Source organism: Eurosta solidaginis, chromosome 2 (assembly GCF_040869045.1).
Source record: "Eurosta solidaginis isolate ZX-2024a chromosome 2, ASM4086904v1, whole genome shotgun sequence".
NCBI classification, from domain to species: Eukaryota; Metazoa; Arthropoda; class Insecta; order Diptera; family Tephritidae; genus Eurosta; species Eurosta solidaginis.
Window position 1 is genome coordinate 197,093,220 of NC_090320.1, and position 9,997 is coordinate 197,103,216.

Genomic DNA, 9,997 nt, shown 5'->3' on the forward strand with positions numbered 1-9,997 from the left:
GTACTTGTATTTTTTTAAGCCAAGGTACTCTACGCAGTGTTGTCCTATTGAGTTCATATCGAGGGTGGGGTTACTGGCGCCTGAAGCACCAGACTTATGCAAACTCACATCAACCCAATGACAAGCGACATCTAGTTACAGATACATGCGGTTACGGAAAGCATTGACAACATCAAAAAAGGAGATGCGTAATAGTCAAAGTCACAAGCCATAACAGCTTAAGTGCTATCGTTTAGTTGAACTACCAGCGCTACCGTCATCATCTTTACACTGCAACTTTCTACTGAGTAGCACCGCTTCCCAAGGCAGTCGGTTCTATGTACCGGAGCGACTCGGGATTTTTCCCGACCAAGGACTGTCATTTCAGTGTGACCCCATTTAATTTGTTTCGTCCCTCCCACAAATTGTCATCCTCCCAGCAGCTCCTTGCAGCAGGACTGCTACATATTCTCTTACTCCGGGAAGGTATCGAACCCAATCCGGGTCCGTCTCCTGACCCCGGTCCTGAGAAATGGTTTTGCTGCATTTGCCAGAAAAGAATCTTTTTAGGACGGTCATACTCTGTTCAGTGTGTCTCGTGCAAGGGATGGTTGCATCGGACAGGTTGTTCTGGGCTTGATTCCAAAACCCGACGTCCACGTAACTTTTATAAATCTTTTGTGGCTCCTTGCTGCTCACGCCCAAGGGCGTCCCGTAGTCTACGCCTAAGCGTATCCCCACTACCTTCCAGAAGCTTCGCTGCTCAGCAAGCCACAACAAGTACACGCTGCTGCTCGCGCCCCACGGCGCCAACAACTCAAAGAGCTGATACCACTCATAACTACTACCTTCGTAGTAGAGCTGGTAGCAATGCTGAGCATCAGCCCCTGCCCCCGTCTTCGTCACCCCTCATGCACTTCAGAATTCTGCAGTTAAACTGTAATGGACTAACTGGGAAGATTACGGAGATAGTCGATTTCATGAAGCGGCACAACATCCGCATTGCTGCCATTCAAGAGACTAAACTCACAGCAAGATCTGCATTGCAGACCTGCTCTGATTATAATGTCCACAGGAAAGACCGCGAGAGCGGAAATGGAGGCGGCCTCGCGTTTATTATACACCACTCTGTGCAATATTATATATTTGATCCTGGCATCGACCGCAGGGACAATGTCTTAGAACGTCAAGGCCTATCTGTCCGGTCAGGCGATGCAAATCTAGAAATCATCAACATCTACATCCCTCCTGTCACCTGTTGCCCCAGTGGATACCGCCCTAATATCGAGGCCTTACTCACTGGCAACAATCGCATTATCTTAGGCGATTTCAATGCCCATCACGACCTATGGCATTCAAACTTGCGGGCGGACAGTAGGGGTGAGATGTTGGCGGATCAAATAGACGAAACGACGTTCTGCACAATAATCGGAGACGCCCCCACACGTATGGTAGGAAGCCGTCATAGCTCGCCAGATATCTCAATCGTGAGCGCAGAACTCGTAAACTGCGTCAACTGGCAGCCGATGGTAACATTGGCATCCGACCACCTGCCCATACTTATTTCGTTCGAGCGTACCGCCGACTTCATCGTCACTGAAAAACGCACTTTCATAAACTTCAAAAAAGGAAAGTGGGAAGAATATAAATCTGCAACAGACAGCAGCTTTGCTGCCCTCCCTATCCCGACTGATGCCCGCCAAGGGGAGCGTGCCTTCCGTAAGGTCATTGAATCCGCCTCGGCACATTTCATTCCCGCCGGGAGAATTCCGAAATCCGACCCCACTTCCCGGCGGAGGCCGCGAGCTTAGCGAGGGAACGCGACCTTATAAGACAGCTTGATCCAGGCGACCCCCAAATAAGGGATATAAACCAACGCATCAGATTGCTTGTGGACGAACACAAGCGGGCGAAATGGGAAGAGCACCTAAGAGGTTGTAACCTCTCAACCGGTGTAGGTAAACTTTGGTCCACCGTAAAGTCCCTATCGAATCCGACCGAGCACAAAGACAAAGTTTCCATCGCCTTTGGCGATAAGGTGCTGTCGGATGCGAAAAAATGCGCGAGCGCTTTCTGCCGACAATATATAATGCATCCTACGGTCGACAAAGATAGACGGAGAGCCAATAGACACGCACATAAACACAAATTCAGCGCGTCACCAATTACCATCACCGCTAGAGAGGTTGAGGACGCCATTGGTCGCGCTAAACCATCCAAAGCAGTGGGCCCAGACGGCATAGCCATGCCGATGCTTAAAAACCTAGGGAAATAGGGTTTCAAATATTTAGCGCATGTCTTCAACCTGTCTCTTTCCACCTTTCTCATACCCGAGAAATGGAAAATGGCCAAGGTGGTCCCGCTACTAAAGCCTGGGAAACCAGCTAACGTAGGTGAGTCATATCGTCCGATATCTCTCCTATCGCCAGTGCCAAAGACGCTTGAAGCCATTTTGCTCCCTTATTTCCAAGCACATTTGCGGCTAGCCCCTCATCAGCATGGCTTCAGAAAACTCCATAGCACTACCTCCGCGCTAAATGTCATTAGCACCCAGATAAATTGCGGTTTGAATCAATACCCCCACCATAGAACAGTACTCGTAGCGCTAGACCTATCAAAAGCTTTTGATACGGTCAACCATGGCTCATTACTGCAAGACCTGGAAGGTCTTAAAAGGTGGACCGCAAATTATCTAGGTGGTCGGCAGGTATCGGTGCAATTCAGAAACGAAACATCAAAACAAAGGAGAATTAAACAAGGGGTGCCACAGGGTGGTGTCCTATCCCCGCTTTTGTTTAATTTCTACATATCTAAGCTACCTTCACCACCGGAAGGAGTCACAATCGTTTCCTACGCCGATGACTGCACAATAATGGCCACAGGCCCAGGCCCAGAGATCGATGAGATATGCAATAAAATAAACGGCTATCTCCCTGATCTCTCCAGTTGTTTCGCCTCGCGAAACCTGGCATTGTCACCGACTAAATCTTCCGCGACCTTATTTACAACATGGACGCCCCAAATGTCGACCATATTGAACATCCACGTCGATGGCACTACGCTACCGATTGTCCTACACCCCAAAATCTTGGGTGTGACGTTTGATCAGAATCTACATTTTGGTGCGCACGCAACCGCAATTGTTCCAAGAATTCAGAGCCGTAATAAAATCCTCAAATCCCTTGCTGGCAGTACCTGGGGAAAAGATAAAGAAACGCTCTTGACCACATACAAAGCAATTAGCCAGCCGATTACGTGCTACGCGTCACCCATATGGTCGCCAAGCCTAAAAACCACCCACTGGAAGAAACTACAGGCCTGCCAAAATACTGCTCTCAGAATCGCCACGGGCTGTCTTCTTATGTCCCCAGAACACCATCTGCATAATGAGGCGAGAATACTCCCCATCAGGGAGAGAAATGAGATGCTGACCAAACAGTTTCTGTTGAATACCCAGAAACCTGGGCATCCCAACAGACATCTGATTGACGAACCAGCACCGCCTAGGGGCCTAAGGAGTCATCTCCGTAAGCATTTTGAGGAAATACGGCACCTGAGAACCCAGCCGTATGAAGCGAAAAAACACAAGCAGGTCCTTGGTGAACTCCATAGACAGGCGTCGGACCTTTATGTCGGGAATTGCCCGGTGAATCCAGTACTTGAAGAAAAATATCCAGAACTCGCAGAAGAGGAACGCATACTCCCCAGGGAAACGCGTGTCACTCTTGCTCAACTTCGTTCTGGATACTGTAACAGGTTAAACTCTTACCTATCCAGAATCAACCCCGACATACAAAATGTATGCCCCGCTTGCAATGTGTCCCCACATGACACCAACCATCTCTTTAATTGTAATGTGGAACCAACGCCTCTAACACCCCTTTCCTTATGGTCCACCCCTGTTGAAACGGCAAGTTTCCTTGGACTCCCGTTAGAGGATATTGATGACAATTTGTGATCGGTCGCGGCTATTAGGTGGGGCGAGCATTGCTACAACAACAACAACAACTGAGTAGCATCGAAAATTCGCTTGGCATCACTGCTCTAAATCATTGAGTTGGTATGTGTCTTGGAGTTGCCTTCATGTTATTAACACCAAAAAAAGGTATGGTGCTATTTTCCACATCGTTAAAACTCCACACAACTTTTGGGGAGTCTTCTTATCGCTACAAGAAGAAGAAGAAGAAAGCTATGATTAAAAGTAATTTTCGTGTAGAGTGCCATTCCTTAATAAGGATTAGATGATGCATGAGAAGATGAGATATTGAAATTATAAGCTAGGCACATCATTATCATTAATTGGCATTTAACTGTTTGGTGATATTGGCTGTTACGTAATAAGTCACAGTTAACCCTCTTTGGGAGCACCAAAGGAGACCAAGACTTCATCTACTTAACACTTCCAATTCAGAGAAGTCTCCCCCACTGTCCGCTTTCAAGCGTTTTTAGTTGTTTCCATATTAATTATTTTGTTGATTTTCCGAAAGGGTGGATAGTTGATGTATATTAAAACGAACGAGAAAATTACATTACAGATGGCGCAACGCCGAAGCCCGATTGTCTCCAAACCAAATTTGACGAATAACTGTTCCAATAAACTGTAACGATTTCTAAGGATTGTGGATTACTCTGCAGCTTCTGTTATAGTTCGAATCGCTGAACTGTCGAATAAATAACTTCGGTATAGTAAAATTTTTTTTATTGACAACACTTTGGCAGTAGTATTTCACAATTAGAATACTTCACTTATAGCGTGTTAAAACCAAACTGATTGATTCTTTCTCAGCTTGCGCTGCTTTTATACTCTCTGTTGCCTCGTTCTCCTATTAATTCTAGGGTCTAGATGTTTCACGAACAGACTTCTCGAATAGTTACGTTTATACTTCTCATTTCTGCACTCATATTCACGGTTTCCTTCATATATATGTGTGAGTAATAACTTCTGCGCTTTTAGCTGTTATTTACATGTCCGTGCAAGATCTCTTTTCTCCACATTGTGGTATTATTGATCCTCCCTAGTCCTTTTGGGTATATTTGGCATCAGTCAGTTTGAAATTTATGTAGCCAATTGAAAAAAAATAGTACATTACCCAAAGGGGTACAAAGAGGAAATGTCGAACATTACAAAAAGGATTTGTCCGACAGTACCCATAAGGGTATAAAGATGACCAGTCCGACACTACCCGTTTAGGCATAAACAGGTACAATTGGTCTCTCCATGGGACCACTCTAACCCATATAAAGAGCTCAGAACTGGCTATATTCGCATACTCTTTTGGGACTCTTCCCGGATTCATCCTAGACTAGTCGCATGTTTTGCAAGGATATTGGTAATAACGTCTGAGCTCTTATGCGCTCTTTTTTTTTTTTTTTTTTTTTTTTGCGGGGAGGCTGAAAAATGCCTAATGCACCATAATTGCTGCCGTCGCTGCAACCGTGTGTCCGTAGACTAAAAAACAGCCCCGTTCTGGAACCGTCGCCCACCCCGGCACCACTTTCGCATTACTTCAGGGTGGCGTTCCATATTTCTCATTTTTTAAGAGCCTACTGTTGTCCCTGCGTCCAGGTTCCCGATATTTGCTCTGAGTGTTCATTTAATCGCCACTGCTTCGCATGCGTATTTCTCTGCGCTCCCTCTCAGCATCCATCAGGCGTGTCATTACTATAAATGCCATTTTGCTCACTGCAGTCCAGCACTCTTTCCTGTTGCACATATGTGATACTAAATTTCTCGTGGTAGGTTCCTCCCCAAATACTCCATGCAAGGCGAGTCTTTCTTCGTGGAAACGGGGGCAGTGGAACATGGCGTGTTCTGCGTTTTCTAACTCCGTGGTACACATTGGGCAATGCGGATCTTCCTCTATCCTACGCTTCCATAAATACTCTTTGAAACCGCCATGTCCACTCATTATCTGCGTGAGATGGTAGTTCAGTTCGCCGTGCTTCCGCTCATTCCATTGAGCTACGTTCCAAACTAGTGTCAAAGTCCAACGCCCTTTACTCGAGGCCTCCCACCGTTCTTGCCACTTAGCTATTGTTTGTGTCCTTGCTCTTTTCTTGTCTTCTTCAGATGGTCGCTCGATATTAGTGTTATACAGATCGGCCATTTCGCTTGCCAGTAAGTCCACTGGGATTTTCCGGGTTAGAACCAGGGTCGCGTCGTCGGACACCGTCCGATAAGCACTTGCTATCCTTAAAGAAGCAAGTCGGTACGCTGCTAATATATATTTTTGATGGGTCTGTTTAGATCCATACCACACTGGTGCTGCGTATAGTATTATTGAGCTGGTTACTGTGGACAATAGCTGACGTGTAGCTTCGCTCGGACCACCAATGTTAGGCATTATTCGCATAAGTGATCCATTAACTTTGGTAATTTTCTCCCCCACCGCTCTGAAGTGCTCTTTGAAAGTTAACTTAGAGTCAATGTGCACTCCTAAGTATTTTAAGGAATCCTTTGAGGTGATTTGGTGATCCCCGACAGTTAAGACTAACTCGTTCGCCGACCGTTTGGAGCTTACTAATACCACTTCCGTCTTTTGGCTAGCCAACTCCAGTCTTGCTACGGCGTCATTACATAATGCTTGAAGCAGGTCCAGTTTCTTGGCCACTACTACCACTGCAATATCATCAGCATATCCCACAATTTGCGTGTTTTCTGGTAAATCAATCTTTAGCACCCCGTCATACATTACATTCCAAAGCGCTGGACCGAGAACAGATCCCTGTGGGACGCCTCCTGTGATTTTGTACTCTTTTGCTCCTTGATCCATGTCAAAAAGAAGTACTCTGTCTTTAAGATAGCTACCTATTATTCTGCGTAGGTAAGCTGGAGTGCCGAAGCTTTGCAGCGCTGCCATTATCTGCATCCAATTCGCAGTGTTAAAAGCATTCTTGATGTCCAACATAATCAGTGCACAGAACCTCCTTTTATTTTGGCCTCCAGAGATAGCTTCTCTATTGACGACTGTTTGTATTGCATCTACGGTGGATCTTGATTTGCGAAATCCATATTGACTATTCGCTAAGCCACCTGGTCTTTCTAGAGTCAGCTCTTATGCGCTCTCACTGTTGCCTTCTATGCATATGTATGTATATGTCTGTATTTTCTTTCTTCTTTGCTCCTAGCCATGATGTTGTTGTGCATTTATTTATTAGCAGCATAATGTCTTATCGAAACTGCTAATATTCGCCACAATACATAATTTATTCGCATAACATGACCTAGCCAGCGTCTTTGCGGTTTTATTCGTTGCACTAATATGTTCACGCCTGCGTCAAGCTCGTACAGTTCATCTTCTCCTTCGATACACACTGTTGGCATAACAGACAAGACCACAAATCTTCCGTATAATTTTTTTATCGAATACTCCAAGGCCATTCCATCTTCTCTCGGCGTTAATTTGCTAGGCTTGCGGGATCGTCTTTTTGTGGAGTGCGGAGCTCACTTTAACTGTAATCTGGAGGCATGGGCTTGTCCTTTATGGATAGGAGCTGATGTATGCTTTTAATCAATTCTGTGCCAACTCATTTGGGCAGGTTTCATATAGTTTCACAGCGCTTTGCTATTTTTTAGTAGGGGTACTAACATTCTCACGTCGTTTTAGTCGTGTAACGGGGTGCATATTCTGTCACTAGTAGTGGAATTCACTAACTTTTTAACCACATTTGCCATCGCTTTATTTGCGAATCGTGAACTATAACGATTTCGTTATTCAGTAACTATTTTATATCGATATTTGTTTATCGACGATCAGCTGTGTCGTTAAATAAACGGCAAGTAAATTGGCTGCGTTAAAAATCACGGAATTAATATTTCTGGCAATTTTAGTTAAAAAAGAAAATCGGAACTTTTATTAAATACTTTCAAACGGGAAAAGCTGCTTTATTTATAAATCAAATGACATTTGAGTACTTGTCGTACGTTTTATCACAAGATGAAGAATTACTTAGTCCATCGCCAGTGGACAGACATATCCTTAGAGAAGTAGATAACCCATTCCACTGGAATTCAACGGAGTTTCGAAAGCTGTACCGACTAACCCCAGACTTGGCTCATGATATTATTTCCCAACTTGATGATCAATTAAGGGGTACAAGAATAACTGCAATATCAACAGAGAAACAGGTAAATCATGGAATTTCATATAATTTTCAATTGAACATTATTATAAAAATTTCAGGTTCTAACTGTTTTACGCTTCTTCGCAACTGGTTGTTATCAACAGCACGTTGGAGAGCAATGGGGCATATCAATGTGCCAGTCGCCTGAAAGCCGTAGTATACAACGCGTAACAAATGTTAGCAACAACTCTTTGTTTTTCGCCAAACTAAAAGTTCCAATGACTCAAATAGAGAGGCAAGCTGCGAAAGAAATTTTTTCTTTTTTTCTTTATTTATTCTTGGCATTCCTTTTGTGCTTTTCGCATATTTTAGGTTTCGTTAAGCTCTGCTGCCACCTTTCTACTATTAAAACGAAATTTAAATGTTAACTATTTCGAGTCGTTAAAACTAAGTTAGTGAATAGTACAATCGACAACTCGCATCGTCATAAGTTAGTTAATTTCTCTACAGGGATCGAGTTCGTCATCTCCGTCGGTATCTAGTAATGTTCCCTGCCTAACTTAAGCACACTCTGTACATCGGTTACTAGATCGCTATTATATTTTCTGCAGAAATCTGTCCCCGTCTGAGACCTTTCATCACTCGCCGAATTTTCTGGTATTCCGATAATAACAACAGATTGAAGATGTGAGCATAGTGCAGTCGAGAGCGCCCAATGACATCGAAGAAAAGATACTCGGTATTCATACTTAATACCAATACCGCTTTCGCAAGGCAGGAGCAAAATTTATATTCTCTATTTATATGTTTTATGCCAGCCAAAATTTGGTTTTATATAAAATTAGAAGTCAGAATTGCAAGAACCTCAAAAAACCGTTTCTTGTAAAGTACATTTTTAAGGAATGCATTTCATTTGGACAAATTATTCCTTTGTTTGCAACCAAGTTGAAAAATTATAATTAAATCCTGCCCTTTTTACACACTTGGGCTTTTTGAGAAGAGCTACGTCGGCTTGTTATTGGCAAAAACCGACAAAGTATTGCTTTATTATCAACTTATTATCGATAACTATTTATTATCGTCAAGCTATTGGCTTTTTATAACTAAGCATCGGTTTCTTAATGGTATTTTATCCCCTTGTTATTGACAGGTTACAGAAGTGCCATCGTCTTGACCGTTAACAAATCGTTAATACTGCGGTAGGAAATTGTTACCAAATGGATAACTGTTTAACTATTCACACGCCGAGAAACAGTCGATAAAAAATCAATACATTTTCGGTAATAAATCGATAACTTTTTCACAATATTTCTATAACTTTTCTATTAATAATCGATAGCTTTTAGAAAATATACTATTGCATTTTGATAACAAATCATTAACTTTTCGATAAAAATCGACAATTTCATATAACGCTGAGCCCAATGCTCGAGCTTTGCGGCAATTGTAGTAGATGCGCTGAATTTCTGACATAAGAAAACCCGAATAAATGCACCCCAATCCAGCCTACAAAACACTACAGTGGAACGCTAATGAAATAAACAGAATTAAAATAAAATCGCTTAACTCCACCCGGAAATAGGAGTTTAACTCTGCGAACATGTCTGCATTCAGAAAATTTAACTGTTTAAATTAGTTAAACAGCCCAACTGGTAGAGTAAAGCTAAGTTTAGTTTTAACTATCACTGAAAAGCTGGGCCTCATGCGTAACTACCTACCTACTTAAATACCTAATTATTGGTTTGTATTATCGTCACTTTCTATAAAAAATTATGATTATAATATTTGAGAAATGCTCTTCAATATTTCTTGTTATATGACGATTGACGGTCAATGGAAACTGTAGCGCGGGGAGGAGGACAAGGCAGTTGTGACCTGCTACAATGTATCGAGTGATGCTTGTATTTAGGTCCCCCTGCCTTGAAGATTCGGATAAATCGCGGAGCTGTGGCTT